The sequence below is a fragment of the Myotis yumanensis genome, unplaced genomic scaffold, assembly GCF_028538775.1.
Source record: "Myotis yumanensis isolate MYYU_CA2020_CCGP unplaced genomic scaffold, mMyoYum1.0.hap1 SCAF_2, whole genome shotgun sequence".
Taxonomy (NCBI): domain Eukaryota; kingdom Metazoa; phylum Chordata; class Mammalia; order Chiroptera; family Vespertilionidae; genus Myotis; species Myotis yumanensis.
Genome location: NW_027223753.1, coordinates 187,071,520 through 187,096,187, shown reverse-complemented (window position 1 = coordinate 187,096,187; position 24,668 = coordinate 187,071,520). Strand labels below are relative to the sequence as shown.

General features: G+C 42.1%; 1 protein-coding gene and 1 long non-coding RNA gene across 7 annotated transcripts in view; one reads left to right on the top strand and one right to left on the bottom strand.

Annotated features, from left to right (window-relative positions):
• MECOM (MDS1 and EVI1 complex locus) overlaps window positions 1-24,668 on the bottom strand; it is a 578,899-nt gene that overhangs the window by 552,820 nt on the left and 1,411 nt on the right. The gene's annotated exons all lie outside the window — the stretch shown is intronic.
• Window positions 185-23,548, top strand: LOC139002267 (uncharacterized). The gene is made up of 3 exons (XR_011470133.1): window positions 185-214; window positions 2,818-2,879; window positions 23,407-23,548. It is a non-coding gene; the product is annotated as an uncharacterized lncRNA (long non-coding RNA).

Below are 24,668 nucleotides of genomic sequence, written 5' to 3'. Positions count from 1 at the left end.
ATCTGAGTCAATCAGTGAGTGCACAGTGTCCCTCCAGTCACACAAGTTTCTTCAGAAACTGGCATATTGCCTAAGCCAGTCCAATTAAAGAAAAAAAATTATTTGTTTTTTTAAAAGAAGCCTTCTCTCTCCTCTGGAATATGAATAAGAAAGCATGTAGTAAAACATTTTGCAACAATCTGAGGATGAAGCCAACATACAGAGAAAAGAGGAGGTAAGTGAAAAACATGAAACCAGATAGCCAATTAAACTATACCTAACATGATCTATGTATAGGTTTTTCAGTTTTATGAGCTAAGAATTTTTTTTATTTTCAAGGCAGTTTAAATTTGTTTTTATTAACAACTAATATCTTTCATATAAACTTGACTATACATAAAAATCAATGCAGGAAAAATTAATGAAAGCAAATTGTAGTATTAAATATAATTCAGAGCTCACAAAACCCCAAGTACTCATAGAATATATACATATAACACTTATAGGATATGTAATTGGTACTTCAATAGAATATTAATCAAAATTCACAAACATTTAAACCTATATGGGTCAAAATAGTCTGGGTTATGCTGAAGTAACAAATAACCCCAAAATCTCAGTTGCTTATAGTAAAAGTTTATTTCTTGCTAATTTTATACTATGTGTCTCATTCTGGGCCAACTTTGCCTCAGCTCCATCTCCAGGCCTTAGGTTGCTAAAATAACCTCTGTCTGGAACATGCCAGCTCTCATGACAGAGAGATAAGAAAAAACAGGGTGAGCCACATGCTGAACCTTAAAAATTTCTGTCTGTTCACATAGATTGGGATCAAAAGATAGGGAAGTAATTCTCCCCCAGGAAGAGACAGTGAATATTTACAGTGAATAGTAGTCAAATATTTCACTCAAACTTTTAATTCAAAAAATTATTCAAATATTTTTATTTTAATATTTGCCACAGTACCTAAAACTAATAAACCATACACTACCTATTAAAAGAATACTTAGGACCCTAAACAATAATCAGGACCCAACCTATCCATTCTTTGGCCCAAAGGTCAGAATCTGAAGATAAGTTCATTCAAGATAGAAAGAAAACATCAGACTACCAATAAATAATGTTGAAAAGTCTTCTACAAAACATTATCTTTTACTATTATAAAATGTTGATTATTATTGAGGTACCAGTCAATAGAGGGCAGAACCAGAAAAAAATATTGATGCCTTAATGGAATTTGAGGAGAAACCTATCCACACAAGTATGTCCATCTCTCTGTACTATTCTAATATTTGATTTAACTATTGGGGCCTTTTATCTATAAAGGGAGGTGGTGACAGTAGCAGCTTTACAGAGGGTGTAGTACTGAAGAGGAAAATTTTACTGAGGATTTCAAAGTACCAGGCACAGTACAAATATGAACTCATTGAGACATCACACCCCTATAAGTGGTTTTATCTCTGTCCTAAGAGGTGAAGTCGATGTCCAGGGAAGCAGGGCTACTACAAAACCCCAAAATCTACACCTCCCATGAGTCAAGGTTTGCTAGCTAAGAGACAGGATGTGGCCTCACCAAAACTGTGAAGAGGCAGTTCCACACTTCCATCATTCTCTCTCACCCAACCAAAGCAAGCCCTAAGAGGGAGCTCAGACACCCCCTGGGAGATAAAGCTCAATGTACTCTACAGAGGCCATGAAGCTTTTGACCAATCGCCTGCAGCCCTCATAGTGACATTCCAGGTCTTCTTCACAGGTCAGCAGAAAGAAGCTGCACTGAGCACAGGAGCCTTGCCACCTGTGACACTAAAGGCCACCCCGAGATGGGAAGTGAGGAAAATGGAAGGAACTCTGTTCAGTGATCAAGAAAGCCTCATCTGGTGAAAACCCAGACCAGGGCAAGATAAGGATTCAGGAGGCCAGAGGCAGAGATCTAAGGGGATGGGAGTCATGGCAGTGACAAAAAGCAGGAAAGCTCTCGGTGGCGTTATCTCAGGGCATGGTCGATGGAAAGAAATTTAATCAGTGTACCGACTGCTTTCTATTTGCATAGGGCACAGATCTGGGTGAGTTAGCACTTCTGAGTGACTTTAACCCCATGGAGCCAACTCCTTCCTGATAAGGCTGCACCTTCTGTGCTCCTGTGCAGTGGGGAGACTTGGCACTGTTCACTAAAACTTTTCTTACGTGTCTGTTGCCCGTCTTTCATTTCCCCTGAAAGTTATTCCATGTGATAGATCTGTAACCTGCGATGGTGAGGCATTATCACGAGTGTTTTTATTCAGGGGAGCTAGATCACCATGTCAACTAATTCAATACCAATGTGCACACCTTTACTTCAGCTAACAGAGCACTTTCCAGTATATTATCTCATTTGCACCTCTTGACAATTCTGCAAAATGAGAACTCACATTTCTAGGAGAAAAAAAACTGAGGTTGATGGCAGTTAACAATTTTTCCAGCCTCACAACAAGTGGAAGAGACAGAATTTGAATTTGGGTCTTCTGACAATATGACATTGCCCTGAGGAAATAAATTCAGAAATAAGAGAGAGCAATGGTGGGAACAGGCAAAGAGGAATGCATCAGAATGGAGAAGGTCCGTATGACAGCTGCGAAATTATTTCAAGGAGAAATGAAGACAAATTGGAATTAAGCTCTCTTTTAATTATACATTTACCAGTGATCTGTCACTGGGAAAGAACTAATACATAGAGTATCAATTTTCAGTAAATATAAATGGCAAATAAGGCATTTAATGAATTGCAAATGACAGTGTTCCTAAAAGTAGTTATCCATCACCAGTAAGGGCCTTCCCGTTTATTAATCGTATATTTCATTTCAGCACAGAGTCTACCAGAATGGCTTCAAGAGGATCCGGGGTTGGAGCAGATGGTGACTGAGAAGGTAGGCATGAAAAATAAAACTTCTGCTTTATCCATTTCAGACATGAAGGGAAGACGAGAGAGAAGGAAAATATTTGCAAATGGGATTTTAAAATAGTCGGGTAACTGATGAAATGTTAAGAAAACTGCAAATTCATGGACTCTAAGGTATGCTCTTGAGCCAAAAAAAAAAAAAAAAAAAGAGTGAAAAGGAAAGAATCTTGGCCAGAAGTAAAGAGCAGTGGACAAAAGACAAAAAGGCTGACTGCTGGGAGAGTCACCATGGTTATGAAGAGAGCTCCAACTCCGTGCAAGTTGCCAAATTACCTCGGAGAGAGAGCCTATCTATTCACAGTCTCAGGTATTTTCCCTGGCCATAATTTTATTCAAAACAAGGTGGTTGGCTTTTTTTAAAAAAAAGAAAGAAAGAAAGAAAGTACTCTCACACTCCCTTCTCCTACTCCATCAAAAATAAAAAAATCAGTAAGTCTCTCTGGCCGACTGATTGATTTTAACATCATTATAAAATCTTAACAGTTTGTTCTGGATATGCTAGTAAAGCCACCATGCAAAGGGTTGAGGGCAGTGTGAAACGATCAGGGCCCATAAACCAAACAGCATCTTTCAAAGCTATTCCAGAGAGCATGGTTCAAGATAGAAATACCTGCATTCACCAGGCTGGAAGAGAGAGGCAGAGCTGCTGCCAGGAAGAGCGAGAAATATCTGCAAACAGCTACTGCAATTGGTCAGTCAAATTTAGCTTTACTTCTAATTTTTAAATTACCAAATTATGGTAGCCGCTTATATACCAGGGTGGGAATGTCTACAGCCAACGCCGAAGTAAACCAAATTGCCATTTTTTTTTTTCAGGAAATCTAAGGACTTAACCTCTCATTCACTAACACTGCATATTTATGAAGCCAGAGTCTAATTAAATTACATCAGTCATCAATCTGATTTTGCTAAACTTCCTTTTCACAGAACTACTAATAGAGACGTGTGAATCCCCAAATATGAATGTTTAAATAGGGAGCTATTGGCACTGTGTTTTCTAAACAAACCCTCTTGTAAGCACATCCCAGTTTTCTCCCCCTGGCACATCCTCTCTCTCCCACACGCCTCTGTTTTCCTTCCACATCCTTGCCCCTGCCACCCCGCCTCCCACCTCACTGCTCCCATAATCCAAATGGCAGAAAAGTGTGAATGAGCAAAAACCCATTTTGTTATTACTACCATTTCCTTCTGCTTACTCTCAAAACAGAAGCTGTATAAGGGAAAAATAGGTCACATATAAAATTACCAAGAGAATCCTTCATCCAAAATCATTCACCAAATGGAAGCTTCATAAACACTAACTGAGGGCATCATGAAGGTGGCTACGAGACTTCCTGGGGGGAATCGCTTCATAAATTACATAAATGTCTAACCATTATGCTGTACACCTGAAACGGATATCAAATAATATCGAATGTCAACAGTAATTGAAAAATAAAAAATAAAAAAAGGTATGTTCTAAGGATGGGGTAACAAACTGCCTCAGTTTGCCCAGGACTGAAAGGCTTTCCGGGATGAGCGACTTCCAGAACTAAAACCTGGACAGTCCCAGGTTAAACCAGGGGAATTGGTCACCTTATTTAGCGGCAAATACTCAATGCATTTCAAAGACAAAGAATTTTTTTAAAGAATGCAAAATACTTCATTTCTATGTTATGCTGATTGCATGCTGAGATAATATTTGGGATATATTGGGTTAATAAAATGATTAAACTTAACCAAAAAAAAAACACCTGAGGGCACGCTGGATCAGTGTGGCTCAGTGGTTTAGCATCAACCAATGAACCAGGAGGTCACGGTTTGATTCCCAGTCAGGGCACGTGCCCGGTTTGAGGGCTAGATCCCCAATGTGGGGCATACGGAGGCAACCGATCAATGATTCTCTCTCTCATCATTGATGTTTCTATCTCTCTCTCCCTCTCCCTTCCTCTCTGAAATCAATTAAAATGAGGGCACCATGACAACCCTGGCCTGGCCTCGGGCCTTCACCTACAGTGGGTACTGAGCACTGGACCTATCTTTCAGAGGACACAGCATCCTATTCGATCTCGATAGCATGTAAAGAGCCCTATAGCAAATACAATATTTACCACAGTGAGAATGAGTCATTTCTGCAGAGTGAAAAAGATGCCCCTCGATGAAAGATGCTCCATTCCCATAAATAAGTCCCAGAACATCCTTGATAGCAACGGCTGCATGCAGCCTAGTAGCTAAGAAATCTCTTCCCAGTTCCACCCCTCTCATATGGGTGGCCTGGAAAAAGTTACCTTCCTTATTTCAAGCCTCAGCTGCAGAAAAGAATCATTCCATTTTCTCTAGCTGACCATACAGCTTGCTGCAAAGCCCCGCTTGCTCTGCAGCTTAGAACGCTCTTAAAATACACAGATTATCTCAAATACGGGTGATTCTACAGCCCCAGTCCTGAAGCTAAAAAAACTACACTCTGGGTTCCTGGCATTTTATGTTTTATATTCGTTTTACACCAGCATTATACTCAAAGTAAATATTCAAAAGCTCTTAGGAAACGTGGCTTCAAACGACTGAAAACCCCTTACCGTTTTACACTGGTTTCCAAGAAAAATTCTACAAATTATAAAATGTAAGTGATCATTTTGAAAGAAAAAGAAAAAAACAAAGGGGCAATTAGATTAATCACCATTGAAATAAGCTGCAGAATCCAAATGAAATTCCTCAGAGGATTTGTGCAACACGGTTAATAACTGTGAAACATACAACTGAAGCTGAAACTGGAGGGGGGGCCCCTCAAGTGTTCAAAGATATACACAAGCTCACATTTTACAAGTACAAACTCTGTGCCTCTGGACTGGTTTAATTTCTGCCTTTCAGTAAAGCCAGTCTCCTTCACCATAAATGCACATACATGTCTGTGTTCTTTCACATGGGGTGTGTGGGTGTCCATCCCACTGAGCTCAACGAAACCTCTAGAACCACTGGGCACATTGAGCAAGTGCAGTCAGGTGCAACTAAACATCCAACATGGAACGAGTTTATTTAATGAACCTTCGTGTGCATGGAAGTCAGTGACTGATGGCATTAGAACCAGCCAAGCGTAAGGGTCATTGGCATTCAACATCCAAACTTCCTAAAATAAGCACAGCCCAACCTGAAAACCTACTCTTCTGCTTTTCAACATTTCTGGGTAGCAACATAATTTTTTTACAATTCACTTTCTGTTTTCCCCACATGCCTTCTCTAGAATTTCCAGCACTCCCTTTGCATGGGAAGGTTGACAGAAGCATTTGTGCCTGGGATTCTAAAACTAAGAAGCAAAAGCAACAAGCAAATACTGAAATGCTCTCTCACAAAACAGCTACTGATTCTGTTTTTGTTTGGGTTGTGTTTGGTATAGCTTTTTTTTTAATATATTATTATTGATTTCAGAGAGGAAGGGAGAGGGAGTGAGAGATAGAAACATCAATGATGAGACTCATTGATCACCTGCCTCCTGCACACCCCACACTGGGGATCGAACCCGCAACCCAGGCATGTGCCCTGACCAGGAATTGAACTGTGACCTCCTGGTTCATAGGTCAACGCTCAACTACTGAGCCATGGCAGCTGGGCTGGAGTAGCTTTTTAATCTGAAGAAGAAAAAAAAACAACAACAACAAAACAAACATTGTCTCCTTAAAAATGGCCACCAGGACAAAAATGTCAAAAAAGATGACAGAGCTCCTGGACTCTCCAAAGATCATCCACTCTCTGATGAAGTCTCCCCAACAATGACCTTTCACACTGAAAATCTGTCACCTGTTACTGTTACAAAGGCCAGAACTCACAGGTAGAAAACAAGTTCATGGAGCTAAGTGCTAACAAAATATTTCCAACTTCCAACCACGTAATGTAAAAACTAAAAAGGAGCCTTATATTCAAGTGTATGTAACCTGAAATCACCCCCAAAGGTGGCATTTGGAGCCACCTTGCTATCTCTGCTATCTTTCTGACTCTTTAATTCAAATGACTTCCTTCTTCCCAGTTTCTTATCTCCAGGACTCATTGCTCCCCACTGCCTGAGCCCCACCCCTAGAGATTCTGATTTAATTGGTTTGGGGCAGATCCCAAACATTGAATGATATATTTAAGTTCTCCAACTGATACTATGCAGGCATATTTGAGTCACTGTATCTACTCTTAACTTGTCCACTGCCCACTGTCCAAAAATAATTTTTAAAAAAAACAAAACATAAAAAGGAGTAGATCTGAGAATCATTACCCCTCCCTTATTTAAATCCCACAGATTATTCAGTTATGCAACCAGCCAAAGACTTGGTTGCAAGGCCCAAGTGACTTAGATATCAAAACAAAGTTGAGAATGGGCAAACAGGACTCCGTTTCAGATGTTATGTAGGGAGGAAAGATTCAGAAAGTTGTGGCCAGCTTTCCTTGCCTTAACAATATGCTGGCGACCTCAGGCAAGTTCATGATCATAGTACATTGTTTAGAAAATCAGAATTGGAATCCAGCACCATCCACGGGTAAGCTGTAAGGTATAAGTAGTTTGCGATTTCAGGCAATGAAGCAATCAAGTCTCTGCTAAGTCATTCATTCAACAAAGATGTGTCGAGTTCCCTAAATAAAACTAAAATCCTCAAGTACTAGAAAACCATCCTGCAGATAACTCTGGGAAGAAAATGAAAGACAAAGAGAAGGCCAGCCCGTGTCATAAAGAGAAGATTACCCATTAAAGCTGCAGCAAAATCCTTCTTCACTAAGAGTTGTATGGAATCATTTATTTCAATTAAGATGACCTGTATACAAAACCAGGTCATCTTATGAGTTCTGGAATATTCAGGCAATGTAATATTCCACTTTTACTGCTGGATGAAAAAAATAAAGTAGTAGAGTGCTTGGGCTTTAGTGTAAAGCAGATTCAGGCTGGATCCCAGCTCTGCCCTTGGAACTGAGAGGCCTGGGGCAAATAACTAATGTCAACAGAGGCCCTCATCTCTAAAAAATATATATAATAATACCCCCCACCTCACAGAGGTGTGAGAACTAACACTAAATAATCTTGATTAGTACTATTACTTATTGTTGTTGTTATATGTTATCTCCATCTTACAGATGAAGAAACTGAGGCGCAGAGAGGCTAAGTAGCTTGTACCTGGCCACACAGCGAGGTAGCCCCAGTGCCTAGACTTCTACCTGAATAATGTGGCTCCAGATTACACTCCTAACTGCTCCCTAGCATGTTTAATATTCTATAATTTCTAGAACTTTTAATAGCACATTAAACTTACACAGCTCTTTCCAGCTTGTAAAAGGGTACCCATATGTCATCTTATTTTAATCATACGAGTCTGGAGGAAAGTGTTTATTGTTCATATCTTATGCTTGAGGACATTTTGCTCAGAGGTTTAGTGCCCTGCCCAAGGACATCAGGTTGATAAGTAGCAAAGGTAGGACTCAAACCTTGAACCAACTTTCCATGCAGCAGTATCCACCAGAAAACATGTCCATGGCATCCAACATATACCGAATTTTTGAGAGTATCATCCCTTAGGGGCGGGGGACAAGAGCCTATCATCAAGGTAGATAGGGGGCTTAAATTACTGCAAAGAGCATTTTCTGAAAGTGATTAGTAATTGTCAAGTCTACATAATGAGCTATGATGTGATCAAGCAAATCACACCAAGAATGGTAGAAGGAAGCAAATGGTGACGTTCCACACGCCCTGGAAGCAGTCTACGAGTCCTGGCCAATGCCACCGATTCACTTGGACGCTTTCCTGGCGTGCAGCTCATTCTATTAGGTATCAGGGTATTTTCTTTTCTTGAGGGTAAAAACCTTGGCGACTGAGATTACTGTCACTCAAGGGCAGGAAGAGAGATCTGATATACAGATCATGAGGCCCTTGCATAATGTTTTTTACCTTGACATTTCCCATCCTCTTCAGATCCACCTACCCAGTGTTTTTAGGTCAAATAAATGCAAATATGATGTTGCTTCATGGGTCAAACCACATCTATGCTGGTGTTGTTGTTTGTGTGTGTGTGTGTGTGTGTGTGTGTGTTTTCATCTTTATTGTTCAGATTATTACAGATGTTCCTCTTTTTTTCCCCCATAGCTCCCCTCCACCCAGTTCCCACCCCACCCCAGGCCCTCACCGCCCCCCCCCCCCCCCCCGCTGTCCTTGTCCATAGGTATAAGACCTTTGTCCAATCTCTTCCCACACCCCCCATACCCCTTCCCGGTTCCCCCCTGTACCCCCCTCGCCCGATCAAAAGAAAAACAGTTAGTTACCTACAAGGGAGTACCCAATACGACTGTCAACTGATTTCTCAACAGAAACTATGCAGGCCAGAAGAGAGTGGCAAGAAATATGCTGGTGTTTTAATATTGTAACATTATCAACCGAATGCCTAAATCACTAGCATCTTATACATTTAGGCAAATGGGGAGTTTGTTCCGTATTTCAGACTGTACCCAGCAGTAATGATGTTGAATGCACTGATTTCTGTGCCAAGCCTAGTGGCTGGAACATTGGCTTAGACACATGTGCATAGCACAGCAAGATGGTTGGCAAAGAGAATTGGAAGAGAGGGCAGTGCTTTTTATTCTTATTTCTGTTTTACAAATAACAAAATCACATGCCAGCCGGAGATACAAACCCATGGACAGCACTTCCTTCTACACTGCAGCGGTTCTCAACCTGTGGGTCGCGACCCCCTTGGCCGTCGAACGACCTTTTCACAGGGGTCGCCTAAGACCATCCTGCATATCAGATATTTACAATATGATTCATAACAGTAGCAACATTACAGTTATGAAGTAACAACGAAAATAATTTTATGGATGGGTCACAACATGAGGAACTGTATTTAAAGGGCCAGAAGGTTGAGAACCACTGTTCTACAGGATAAAAACTGTGCCTAAAAGCAAGGTGCGGCTTTCGAAAGCACGACGACTTCAGTTTGGGCATTTCGATCAGATATTTACTCTCAGAGCTACAAGTGAGAAGGAGTTGGAGGAAACTCTTTGAGACTCTCTGGGGGAAAAAAAAGAATTTTCTTTGAACTGTGATGGCAAAAGTTAGGTTGCTCTACTGCACTAGGGTTAAAACACATTGCAACTGGTGACCATGGGAAGAGTCATTTGCCCATCCACAAACCCAAGGCTATGGGGCATACACCTCAAGTACATCCTGCATCTTAGTCAGTCATTGTGATCAGCATTTCTCTAACCATAGACAAATATGATGGTGGGACCTTTCAGGAAACATTTAATTGCCCATCCAATATATAAATTCCCTTCATACTACACATTTGAAGGCACAAAAAAATAAATTTAGAAATGTGCCTTAAAAGGCATTAAACCCTCAAATTTTAACCCTCAAATTTTAACCCTCAAATTTTTCTGAGCTTAGAAGGATATAGGTCAAAGAATTGCTTGTAAGAATAGATGTGAAACAAAGGCATCCTCTTGGTCATGTACTACTGTCCAGATCATAGTGATTCAACAGTAAACCTGTTACCCTTACTCTTGCACTTACCCCACTGTACTGAAACCCTCTGTTCACATGTCTGTCTCTCCCAGTAGACTATCAGTTCCTCAAGGGCAGGAAACTTTTTGTTTGTCTTTCTGTACTCAGTGCCCAACACAGTGCTTGGCTTAGGCTGTTGAATATATATTCAATAAATGTTGAATAACTGGACTGAATTATGGGTCCTGAAACCTAATATGCACCTCTGATGCTGCCAATAACCTAGTATTTACAGATCAAACATAAAACTTCCATCTTTAAAGGAAGATACACAAACGCCTCTGTGCTGGCTCCCAGGTTGTGGAGTCAGCTAGCTAAATGCCCATGCGGTATCTATAGATGGAGTCAACAAGTGAAATCAAATACAATACTTGTACACTTTTTCTGCTTCTGCCCTAGGTTAAAGAATGGGACAAGTTGAATATGCCTGTTATGACCTACGTTTCAATGCACCATACTTCAAACACTTAATAACTGTTCTCCTCATTTAGCTCCTGCTCAAATGTCGCCTTCTCAGAGAGGTCTTCTCTGACCACCCTTCTAAAAGGAGGCTCGTGGGTGCTCTCTAGCAAGTTACCCTGCTTAATCTTCTTCATCAACATCTGACTGTGACCATATACATTTATTTCCCACACAATGGGAGCTCGCTGTAGGCAGGGGCCTTATCTGTGTGTGTGCTACCACCTTTCCTTCACCTAGAATTGTAGCCACTAGATAAAGAGCTGTTGAATGAATCAATCTGTGGTAGTCACCAAATAAGTATTTATACAGGGATTAGTTTTCTTTTCAAGCATCTTGAATGAAAACCATATCAGCATTAACACACAAGTCATTTAGCGAGGCAGCAATGAGCTCCACATTAAGAGAAATGAAGTATGGTATTATTTTTAGATGAAAGACCCCAAACACTTGGAATGGCACTGAAGCTCGTTGGGTGTGTGGCTTCCCAATGGTAACAAATTATTTGAAGAAGAGTCAGGCATAGGGTTCCATAGTCCAAGTTCACAAAACCACTCTGTAGGTATTGACAGCCAGCAACGGGCACATGGGGAGCTTCATCTCCTTTAATAAACCATTGTCAGGAGTATTCAGGTGTCTGTCAGATGCCGGCGCTCAATGTTCTTAGGAAAGTGAGTGCTTCTAGGGTTTCATTCATCATTCCTTATATATACTAGGCACTCAATAACTATTTGTTGACTCGATTTGATTGATTTCATTTAAAATATACTTTGAAAATGTTAACCAGAGCAATGCTCCATGGAACAATCATTATGCATCCACACGCACACACACAAAAAATATGGATTTGGAACAAATGCTATACTTTAAGGAGTCAAAATCACAAAATAAATTAATTCTTTAAAAGACTTATGAGTCTAAATTTTTAATTCCTTGGATAGTACCTTTTAAAAATCCAATCTAAAATGTCTAGTGTTTTTAATCTAATATAATCCAGTGAGCTTTAATAAGCAAAGTTGTTCCCACTAGAACCAAAACCCAGCTATTCCATTTTTTGTAACCTTCTGTGTAAAGGAATGGGCTGAATTAATTTTTTTCTGAACTTTTTTATAGTTAATCAACAACATCATTGCCAAAGAAAACCACTTTTCAGAAGCTTCTCTATCCTGGTTTATAACTTATAATCAAAAACTAGAATTTTGCATCTGATGGGCTTTAGTGTGTAACATTATACTGTCATATTTTTTGATGCTATAGTTAAAAGTACAAGATAGTTTCCATTATAAAAATTTTCCCATAGCCTGGTTACCCAGTGAAAAACATTTTCCTATAAAAATGGTATTTCCAATTCATAGGTTAGAAGTTATTGTGGGTAATTTTTTCAAAAAAAACACATCAAAACTGTTTGATTGGCTTCAGAAAACCGTCTGCATTTATCTAGTCACATCAGTTGTTCTAAGGTGTATATATAGGATGGAGTAGTGTGATGAGAATATACCATGCAAACAAACAAATCACAATTAAAAAACAAACTTGAGACTTGAAACCCTGACAAATTCCTTATCCTGATCCAGTTAGAGCTACATGGATTGATTTCAGCGACTGCCTGTTCTGAGCAGCAGGAGAAAATGAAAATGGAGCATAAATATGAAGGCCAGAACAATCCCGTAAGCTTGAAATACCACAGATACATCACAGTGGATCTTACAAAGATGTACCTTAGCTCTGGACTTCAACCCTTGGTCCTCCAGGAGGAAGGATACTTGGAAATCTGATCTGTCCTGACAGGGTGAGGCAACCCTCTCTGACCTTCCCCAGGCCCCACTGTGCCCGCTGCTCAGAGGCCAGCACACTTCACCCTGAACTATGAGCTTCCTTTAATTGTACACTTCACTTTCATTTTCCTTTAGCATCCTGGTTTGGGGAATTTCTCCGTCTGTTCTGTTCTGAAAACTGGAAAGGACCCAAATGTCATGCATAGGGGGTCCTTCAATAAAATGTGTTACATCCAAACAATGGAAAACTTACTGCCTTTTTTAAAAGAATGGGTTAGATTGTTTTGAACTGACTGGGGGGAATTGTCTGAGGTATATTATTAACTTTTTAAAAAAGAAAAAAGCAAGTAGCTGAGAAACGGTATGAAGCTATATATATATATATATGTATTAGTACAGGAGTGGGCAACCTTTTTGTGAGTGCATGCCAAAACCAGCAAAATCTCTGACTCAAAATTCTTCGGCGTGCCAACCCTGATTTTTTGAGAACATGTTACGCCTACTTGAAATCTCTTAAGGTGTACGTATGTGAAGAACCTTGAAGAAATAATAAAATTCATTCGAGCAACAAAAACACAGTATATAATGATGAAAAATACATTTATTTTTTAATGTATACATGTACACTGATAGTCCTACAGAAAACTTTATGACTCCGTTTGATATTATCAGTGGGACTTTTGCTGCTGCATCACTGATGACAGAGATTTTACATCAGGTTTCTATTTCGTGACCTTCAGAGATATGCATGAGCTACTACTTTCATCGGTCAGGCTACTCCTGTTATGAGACTTAACAAAATTCATCACTGAGAACAAAGATTCACAAGCGTATGTGGATGAAACCAAAACAGTGGTCGGATGCAGGAAGGCAGGGAGAGTTAAGGCAGAGGCATAGAAATTGCTCTTCCCCTGTCTTGTCAATCCATGTCTATGGTCTTTAAGATAACTTGTTATGTAAAATTATTTATTTATCTAAGATGCACCTACACTGAATTTATCTGAAAAATAAAAAAAATCGATATTAAGAAAAAATGTAAATGGAAGATTATAAGAGAGGGTTTCGCATGCCATGTACTAGTAGGTACTAACAGATACATGGGGCCTGGCTGGTGTGGCTCAGGGGTTGAGTGTCAACCCATGAACCAGGATCTCACAGTTAGAGTCCTGGTCAGGGCACATGCCCGGGTTGTGGGCTAGTGCAGTAGCAGCCAATCAATGATTCTCTCTCATCATTGATATTTCTATCTCTCTCTCTCCCTCTCCCTCTCCCTTCATTTCTGAAATAAATAAAAACATAAAAATAATAGCTGCATAGGGGAAATCTGCAGGACTTTAATTAAAAGATGAATAGTGATCATCTGCAGGCACTGTGTGACAAAAGAAAGAGGATGGACTGCAAAGAACTTTTGTTTTTCTATGTGGTAATTCTTGCAGTCTTTAAATTATTAGAACAAGTATGTATAAATTTTGTAATGAGAAAAAATAATGTTTATAAGATAATGGAAAAGACTGGTAAAGACTTTAAGACATTATATAAATAATATATGAGGGCAAATCAAGTCTGAGCACATGTGTGAATGCCTATAATACCACTGCTGGAATTCAGTCCATGAACCACTGAAACTGCATGAAAATTTGTATGCATATTTGCATTTCCTGGACAGAGGCTCCCTGTCATCAGATTCTTGCAGGTGTCTGAGACCCAAAAGAAAGTCACAAACCAAGATAGTTGTTCCATCCTCCCATTCATTTTTGTTACTGTTTTATCATGAAACATTTTATTACTACTTACTTTCATAGTTCCTGCCAAAGGCAAAGTCTATAATCAACACCAAAGTATAAAAGCTGTGGTTGTTAGTCCGCCCTCATGTAAAGAGGTTCCCAATGCCTTAAGAGCAGGATAAGAAGTCACTGGTTGTGGGGGAAGAAAACTCTTAATGGGCAATGAAACCCTGCAATCGTTCAGGGCTTGAGAACAGTTGTCCAAGGCACAAATAGCCCTGTTTTCTCCAAAATGATGCGAGATTTATGAAATGGGTGGGGTGGAGTGGGGGTTATGGAGTGAGGAATGGGATATGAGGATGGGAGGGGAGGAAGAAGTCATAGTTGCATTTGAATTAGGGTGTCCCCATTATGTAAGTGGAGTTCATTTAATCAGTGAAACAAGATTCAATGCAGTATCATTATCTGTGAGCCTCAAATTGTTTAAAATAGCCTTTAATTATCAATGTACGTTAAAATATACAGCAAAATTATTGTTGCTATGATATATTAATATGACCTAAAGTGGGCTTAAAATTTATGTAAACCTTGGCTTCTGATGACTTTTGTGACTCTCAAATTCCTAGGAATTACATGAGTGCACCAACTGTTCCACCATCTCTACCTCGACTCTACCGACAGCCTGCAGAGTCAAGTCCCATACAGTTTCCATAAACCTTAAGATCAAGTGTAGATAAATAACAATTTGCAATTTAATAAGTGAGAAGCCATGGGTTATATCTGTACTGGCAAAATGAGGAACAGTACTGGTGAAAATTAGGAATAATATTCTACTTTCCAAATGTGCTTTCCCAATGGTTTATCACTGTCAAAATAGGCCAGTTGTGGATTTTGTATGCAATGAAAGTGTTAGGTATCCCAGAGTTCTAGTGCTGACATTACCTGATGTCACGAGTTTTACAGGCAGAGAAATTGAAAGGGTTCACATAATCCACCTAAGCCCATCGGTAACCACCACCACCTAATTGTACTAGTATCTGCCATATGCAAAGCATAGAACCAGGCACTATACAAAACTGGGCTCTTCAGGAATTTTACGGTTTAGCTAGAAAAATAAAATAGATAGATGATAGATAGATAGATAGATAGATAGATAGATAGATAGATAATAGATAGATAGATAGATAGATGATAGATAGATAGATAGATAGATAGATAGATGATAGATAGATAGATAGATAGATAGATAAATAGATAGATAATAGATAGATAGATGATAACCAAGGAACTTATAATAAAATGCCAAAATGATGGTAGGTAAAAATTATTCCACGCTATTAAAATGAAAAGACAGAGAAATCATGACTCCAGGAGTGATGAGGGTGAACCTCATGAAAAAGGAAGGGTTTCAACTACATCTTAAAGGAGTTAGATTTTGATGGTCCAAGTACAGGATGGGTATATCTACAGACTATGACAGTATTGTGGCCAAAAGTTGAAAGACAAAAACAAAATAATGGGCATGCATTGAACTCTTACTATATTTAAGACACTAGTTTATCAAATGCTCACATGAGGTAAGTATCTTTAGTCTACTAGTAAGAAAACTGAGGCACAGAAAGATTGAGTGGCTTGCATTCCTTTCACCCAGCTAGTAATTGGATTCAAACCCAAGCAAATTCAACTCATAACCTGGGCTCAGAATCACCACATTTTTCTGATTCAAGAGTAGGAGGCCCCCAAAGACCAAGCTAAGGAATTTGGGCTTCAACATCAGGTGTAAAAATTACAAGCTAGCTGTCTGATAACCCATTGGTAATGCTTATAAGCATGGCTCATCACTACACTAAATCCTCCTCTACAAGCATTGAATGATCTGATGATTTTTTCGAACAATGTTAACCAATAGTAACAAGTATTTATTGACCAGTCCCTTGACTATAGCACTGATTTAGATATTACAAAGTTCTGATTTCAAACTTTATTGGAAGTGTGCATTGTATTGGTATTCCGTCACCATACCTTGCCCTTCTAGTTCTCAGGACTTAATTTTTCCTGTTATTCACCTAGCATTTCTGCTAGAAATAAAACTCATGATAGTAAACAGAACAATATATGTTTATATTCAAATGTTCCCTGAACATATATAACCCTGTTGCAAGGAAAGTGACTTTTGTCAATTAATAGATTTATCCCTTAAAAACTATTTTCTCTGTCTTAGATTTATGTCTTAAAAATCAGTTGAGTTCTTCAGTTACAGATGTACAGGACAGGACATTTGGATCCTCCTAGGGGGTAGGGGCGAACTCTTCCTCTGTTATACCCACAGTAGCCAAACGACTTCTTCTCCCACTGTGGAAAACCACAGAAAACTGTCTCCTAATGATTTACTGCCCAACCCCCAGCCCACAAATCAAAGAATTGGGTTGAAAAACAAATAAGAAAGGATGGTGTCCAGTGGCTATGTGAAGGGGGGTGAGTGTTTCAGTTTATTTTCTTAAACCAATTAATGATGAAGCGGCATGGAAGGAAAGAAAGACAAAACATGGCCGTGAAAGACTTTTTTTCCAGCTAAATGGCTAGATATCAGATTCTGTAATAAGTACTTCCACCTATCAAAACACACACACACGCACGCACGCACACACAAACTTTGAGGTAGAGGGGGGAGATATAGATCTTAAAAATACAAGGTAATATTCAGGAAGGCTTGTGGCTATCGTAAAATGTTGGGACTTTAAAGGACGTTTGGAAATCATCTAATCTGTCTAGTTCAAGCCCAGGGTCCACGAACTATACATGACAGACAGAGGTGTTCGGTTAGGCCTGCAGAATGTTGTGCGATGTCATTGTTGTCTTTTAAATTGAACCAGCATTTTAAAGTAGAAAAAAAAATACACATAACGGTCCAAATATGTGACTTCTCTTAAAAAGTGGAAGACCTAGCAGCCCTGGGCACCCTTGCCCAAATGGCAGCAATGGGGTGGGCCTGAGAAGCAGCTGTGACTTTTAGAGTAGTCTTGAACTCCCACTCTGCCAGTCCCCACTACTCCCACTACTCTTGTGTTCTGGAATACAAAGTCTGGATGACAAAATTTTTAATAAAAATAAGATTTTAGCCCAGCCAGTGTGACTCAGTGGTTGACCCATGAACCAAGACGTCGCTGTTTGATTCCCGGTCAAGTCAGATGACCAGGTTGTGGGCTCGATCCCAGTAGGGGGTGTGCAGGAGGCACCAGTCAATGATTCTCTCTCATCATTGATGTTTCTCTCTCTCTCCCTCTCCCTCCCTCTCTCTGAAATCAATGAAAACAGTTTTTTAAAAGATGTTTTAAAAAAATAAGAGTTTAGTGCTTATACCCACCTTGTCTAATCATGCATTGTACCTGCCAGTTCCTGTAAGCTTTTGAGTTTACAAGCTCTACTCTAGTTCAGTTCCCTCTTTTAGAGAAAAGCAACTCAGCTAGGCCGCAGTGGTCGGCAAACTGCGGCTCAGCAAACCGCGGCTCGCGAGCCACATGCGGCTCTTTGGCCCCTTGAGTGTGGCTCTTCCACAAAATAACGGCTCTTCCACAAAATACCGACTTCTGCGCATGGGCCACGAAGTTTCAATCGCACTGTACGTGCGCGCCCGCACATGGTATTTTGTGGAAGAGCCACACTCAAGGGGCCAAAGAGCCACATGTGGCTTGCAAGCCGCTGTTTGCCAACCATGGAGCTAGGGTATTAAAGTGACTTACAAAACTCATTCCGTTAAAAGTAAAATTTCCATACACAATGGATCATGATCTAATGACAACTGGAGCGTATGCACGACTATCTTTAGGCTGTGTGCCTACAATGTCAAAATCTGTGGAGCAAGGTTGAAATCTCCATCACTTTACATATACAACGCCCCCTCGCCCCAAGATTCTCAAGTTTGCAGAACAAATCTATTGCCTATTTTGGCTTGGTATAGACAGTTTTTATGAACCCAAATTCTAGATATGGCTTCCCTTTATCTTAAGGGCATGATTCATTGAGAAGACATGCAAAATTCTTACTCTATGCATGCAAACACTTCTAAAAATGAACTGGGTAAAAATAATACAGGAAGGATAATAATGTCTAAAAGATTTCTCTATGGAAAAACTAACTGATATATCAGAAGAGAATTGACTAAAATTTATTGGGTGTTCACTTGTGTCTTAAATACTTTGCATACATTTACCCTGTTTAACCCTCAGAGCAGCCCAAGAACAGTGGTATGTACAAGGACTTGCATAAATGCCATAACCTGAACAACCCCAACATACAAAATTAATTCCTTTAGGCTTGTTCTTGAACAGGTTAAGAGTTAAGGTTATATAGTTAGTGACCCCTAGGCAGGTGTCTGCTAAGGGAATTAGTAAAATCTCTTTTCCAAATCAAATCTCTCCTTTATCATTGTTATAAAAGTTAGTAGTCAAGGATTTGGCTGATATACAAGCCAAAAAAAAGTTTGCTAATGAATAAGAATGATAATTAAAATCAAAATAAGAAGTAATTCAAGAATGAGCGCTTTTGAAGAGTAAGGAATTTGATTAAAAATTCAATTGCTTTTTTTCTATAATGAAACAGTTCTTTAACCACAAAACAGCTTTTATAATAATGCAGAAGAGTATGGTTCCAAGTAAAACACTCCCCCATTTTAATCATGGCTATTATTTTTGAAAATGAAAATGGCTGAGGTCATCGTAATCTATTTTAGGGTTTGCATGGGTTGGTGGTATTTTTTTTTTCTTGGCTTTGAGCTCTCCACATTACCAGCTAAACATTATGGGTTTTGCTATGTACCCTTTCAAATCCCATTCTTTTTAATAATGTTGTACTTTATACACATAAATTAGAGTGAATTCCACTTTCTTTCCTAACAACTCCAGATGGGGTCCACACTTTCAAGAGGACTAGAACTTGCCTTTTTTTTAAAATTGTGTGTAGTGTACTTCTTAGAACAAGTATGTTCCTATCTGCATTACAATGCCGTGGATGTTCAAATGCTGAAAGATTAGTAAAAACAGGATTCATGTGGTCCTTTTCAAAACCAAACTGAAATATGAGAATAACATCTGTGTAGCTACCCCTTCCAACTTACAAAGACAGACACAGATAAAGAAAAAAATGCCCAAAACAACTCAATCTGGACAGAAGGCTACATCTACCAATACCTATGGGCTGCGGGAGTCTATAGATATCCACTTAGGACACATCAGTGAAGCTCTCTGTCCCCTATGGGACATGGCAGGCAAAACTGTCACATGACCTAAGGCACTACAGTTACACAATCAGGCCTCCCTTTAGATGCGATTAATATTTCACTGACTTTCTGAATTTAGCTTGGTTTTTATTATAATTCACTCTCACATCACACAGACCAGCCCCAGATCCCTCTAAATAGCACCAACCCAGTCACAGGAGAGAATGTTTTTGCAAAGCACACATATTGTGGAGGTTTGCCTACTAAAATGCTTTAAGCTCTGTTTGTTTGTTTATTTCTTTAAAAAAAAATCAACTTGCAAGGCCAATGTAATAAGATGCTGTAGCTTTTATGAAAGGTGAAATAATTTTAAACACAGACACACAATGAGTTTATTTATTTAGAAACTTGTTAAAGAGAGTCTGGGAATTCAAATATTCAATGTTGACATTGTACAGAACTGGCCAGGAGCCAGAACTCAGTCTCCAGAGGGACCCATTGGACAAGGAATTCAGGCCTTTCTCTCCTCCCACTTGAGCTAAATAGGTAGAGGCCATTAGTTATACCCACAGCAATATCTGAACCGCACTCAAATAGGCTGCCCCAGCCAGGGCACTTCAAAGGAGGGCAAGTGTGTTTAGCTTTTTAGTGCTGAACTAGAGCAATATGTCACACTTTTGAAAGAGTTTTGTAAACAGTTTCTTCCTTATGTAGAAACAACTCTGAAGTTTCTTGTATGGCATGTAAGCAAAGGTAATTAACAAGGATTATACTTTTTTTCATTTACTGAGGGGGAAAATCATACCAATCCGTGTGTGAGCCGGGGATCTCAGAGAAGCACAGTTTGTCTCTTCCTTTCTCCCTCTCTTGTTTTCTGGCTGTTTATCTCTTTTTATCCTCTTCCTCACACTTGTTCTCACTACACAGCCAATTTCCTTGAGAATTCCCTGGTAAATTCCGAAGGCCAGAAGAGTAGGAAGGAGGGGGGGAGGATCTAATTTTAGAAACAGGACCGTCGCAAATGGCGTGGGGAGGGAACTCATGGTTCATGCTAGGCAGTCCAGCAGGAAAGAAAAGCAGACCCCACAGACCTTTTTAGAAAGTGCCTAGAACAGCGGCTTCCAGCCGAGGAGGGGTTCGCCACCACTCTGGAAAAATGTGCCTGACATCCTCACAGTGTGGCTGTCGCTCCATCTCTTCCCCAGCCTCTCACCCCTTGCCACAGGAGACTGTGAAGGGGGCTGCCCCGCTGGGGACAGTGAATCCATGAGGTGTGCCTGCCCTCCTCACTTGAGTGGGTTTCTGAACCCTGGATGTGTGAGTGTGTGTGTGTGTGTGTGCATGTGTGTGTACACCGTCCATGCAAACCTCTCTGAGGGAAGCAGCTTGCCAGGCACGCAGCACCTCTGAGAGTGGAAAGGGATGAAGAGTTCTGGCCCCAGCTTTGGAGCCAGGAGCTGGGTGGCTGGAGGAGGGAGGTGTGGGGGCCACCCTGGGGGAGGCTCTGCCTTCCCAGGCACTAGGGCCTCCCCAGTTCTGCCGCCACTCCAAACCAGGCGGCTTGGAGATGAGGGGTGGGAGGGTGTGCCCAGCTCTTGGGAACAGGGCTCTGCCAGGCGCTGAGTACCTTGGGAACAGGGTAAGAGCCCTTGGCCAGGAGATGACAAGTCAAGTTTCTCCACTTCAGGGCCGGCTTCCAGCAGCGACAAAGAGGAGGAGGTGCAGGGACAGTGGGCACTAAGCTGGGCGTGCAGAGGGCAACTGGGCACTCTCTTGCCCTCCTCACCCTCTCCTTGGCCCCGGACAATGGAGCCAGGTGTCCCCAGCTGTGGCCTTCCTGCATCAGGCCACATCTGCAGCCTCCTCTGCAGCCTTGGATTACCTGGCCCCAACTTCCCAAACTGAAATAAAATGAATTCCAAACGACAGATGTTTAAAGGGAAACTGCTGATAGAGTTACCACCTCCGACTTTTACCCAAAAAAAGAAGGAAGCAACATGTCGTGGAATGGCGTGTTCCTTTCTATTTGATAAGCGACCTACGTGTTGAATGTCGCCGGCAGAGGAGGCCCGGGTGGCAGGGAGAGGCCTCCGCTCCGAAAGCCCTGAGAGCCAAGCTACCCCGCCAAAGGCACAGGCGCGGGCACCCACCCCATCGCCTCAGCCCCTACAAATAGAAACCCGAAAAAGGCGCTTTTCTTTCCACCCTTCCTGCCTCTGCTGCTAATGAACCGTCCCCTTCCACTGTGTGGAGGGTGAGGGGGAATGAAAAGCGTTATTAACCTTCCCTTAAACACAGATTTTTTTTTTTTTTTTGCGAAACATAGAAATGCTGCAGAAAGACTACACTCCAAGTGCCAAATGCAATAAAGAAGCCCTAAGCCAAGGTAATGGTCAGGTGATGGCCAATAAACCGCCTTCCTAGAAGGGGCCGCTGCCTCCGTTGGGCCAGTGCTTCTCCTCCTCCAAAGCAGGACGAAATGAGCAACTAAAATGGATTTTTTTAACAAAGCTCTGTGTTTGCATCTGCAGGGCTGGGTTGTTTTGTCTGTTGGTTGGTTGGGTTTTTGTTTGTTTTTTAATGAGGGAAACCCTAAGGAGGTAGGCATGGGAGTGCAGGCTGGAACCTGGGAGAGCCTTTCCCTTTTTTATCGTAGGTATTGGGCTGCTGAAACGGCCGCCATCTACCTTGCCTACTTCAAAAACCTCTTTTTAAACCGAGATCAAGTGTACGAGTAACAAGTGCCCCCGTCACCTTCTGCGTCTTTACGAGACTTCTGGGGTGCTGGTAGCTAAGGGGGGTGACTCGCTGCAATCCATTCGTTGTTGTAATTGAAACCCTGCGGGTATCACTTTGGGGAAATCGGGGGGGGGGGGGGGGGGGGGGGGGGGTGTCCTTCGGGGTTTCGAGCTCTGGACAAGCAGAGCAGACCAGCCTCACTTCTGCCCCATCATCAGGAGAAAAACAGATGCAACCGGCGTTTCTAGCACCGCCCAGGGGCTAGCCTCCCTGTCCCAGAACACGCTGGGAGGCTCCCGGCTCTGCCCTCCGGGGCTTGGCTTTTATTCTTCCTTTTCTGGAAGATGGGGATGAAAGCCAAGGGCTTGAGGCAGTACACATGTCCATCTTCTTGCTTTTCCCTTCTTTGTTTTTTAATTAAATGGCTTATTCCTCCCAAATGACTGCCAACGAATTTATAGGTTTAAACTATTGTGTTTTTAAAAAGCCCTCTCAAAATGGGAAAATGGGTTGTGCGTTCCTTCTGGGTTTAACTTCAGTGGGGACTTTCAGAGTCTGTGGTCCCTGGTCTAGGTCCGTGGGATCCTGTAGGGAAGCCCGACAGGACTTGGCCACCGAAGGAATTTACAAAAGACAAAAAGAATAACAAGCAATTGAGAAAACCTCTGTCTCTAGGTAACTTGCTTCCGCTGCAATGTTTCTTTTCCGCAACGAGCAAGGTAGGTTTGCTTTTCCAAGTCTGCTGCTCACACAGCCTCTTCCTAACCCAGAAAAAGAAAGAAACCGGTGCAGACAGAGCGGCAAAGTTTTCGTTGGGTGGCGCGGCAGGGGTCACCAGCATGTGCTTGGAAACTCACGCATGACGCGGTGGGGAAGTTACTAGCCCTTCAAAACACAGCAAAAAAAAAAAAAAAATGCATCGTTTTCATCTGATTTCCTTTATTGCCCAGATTGTGACTGAGTTGCATAAAGCAGTACTTCTGTCTGAGAAAGGCAGCTGTGGTGACAACAGCTGGAGCCGCGCGAGGGGGGACCTGAGGCTTAGCGAGGAAAGTTTGCAAGAGTTCCCATCTCGTTAGCAGAGAGCGGCGGCGGCGGCATCCTCAGAGGCACCAGACACAAAATAACCGCCCTCGCCCCGGATGAGTGACAACTATCACCAGGCCAGAGAAGAGGCTTGCTTTCTGCATGATGCGTGGGCTGTGCGTGCGGGAATATGTTAATTCGACAGCATCCAGCTTGGCAATGAACACAGCTGGAAAAAGTTGCTCAAAAAAATTCGAAGGGTTTTGTGTTCTGCTTTCACTTCAGCGGATACCCGGCATGAGGCGCGCGAAGCCTTCGGCTTTCATTTCACAACTTACACTGGGTTGGAACAGGCTCTCCCCCCGCCCGCCCCTCTCCTCCCGTATTAACACCCCCCCCCCCAATCACACACACACACACACACACTTCTAACCTTTACTCGCAATTGAAGTCCCCAGGCCTGCAAGCATATGCACATGAAAATAAAGACATCGGCCTCATTTACAAGCAAACAGGAAAAGCAGGAGTTCCAGCGGCGCGCTTTGACCCTGTCGCAGCTAAGTGAAATGAACACTATCCAGAAAGAGAAACAGATGGGCTGATGACCCAAACCGCCTGATATTTTGGGTTGATCCCTGAGACCAGAGCGAGAGGAGCCGCGCCGGGGAGTGAGGGGATGCTTGGGTGAGGACTGGCCGGAGCAGTGGACAGGCGCCCGCAGTGACAGCATCTCTCTGGGCGAGACCGCGCGCTCCCACCGCCGCAGAAACCCAGCCGGCCGAGCCGGAACCTGAGGCTTCCTTTCGCGCGGCTGCCGCGGGGACGCCAGAGGCTGCCGGGTTTGGAGCGTACTTGGCTTTCATCTGCCAGGGGGAGAGGGGGAATAGGGATGTCCCTGGGGGAAGCATCCCACCCCCTCCCCACCTCTGCTCTTTCTAGGCTACAGGCAGAACAATCAGAGTTCTGTTCTCGGCGAGTGGGAAAGCGAACGGCGGCCTGTCCTCTCCCGAGGCTGCTCCGAGCCCCACGTGCTGACACCTCTCGGAGGAGCGCTTTGGACCGCCCCGGATCGCTCCGGGTCTTGGGACCGCCGAGTCCCCTTAGACTCGAGGCAGAAACATTTCAACAAGCCCCGTCCTGATGCCTACGGTCCCGGTGGACGCTCGTGCCGTAGGAGACACGGTCGGGCCCGCGGGCCAAGCCGGACAAAGTCACCCAACACTCCTGCGAGAAGAGTGGGGGAGGGGGTCCCGCCGCCCCCGCTTGGAACCCGGTGGCCCTCACCCCGCGCGCGTCCCAGGCCGCTCCACGCCGA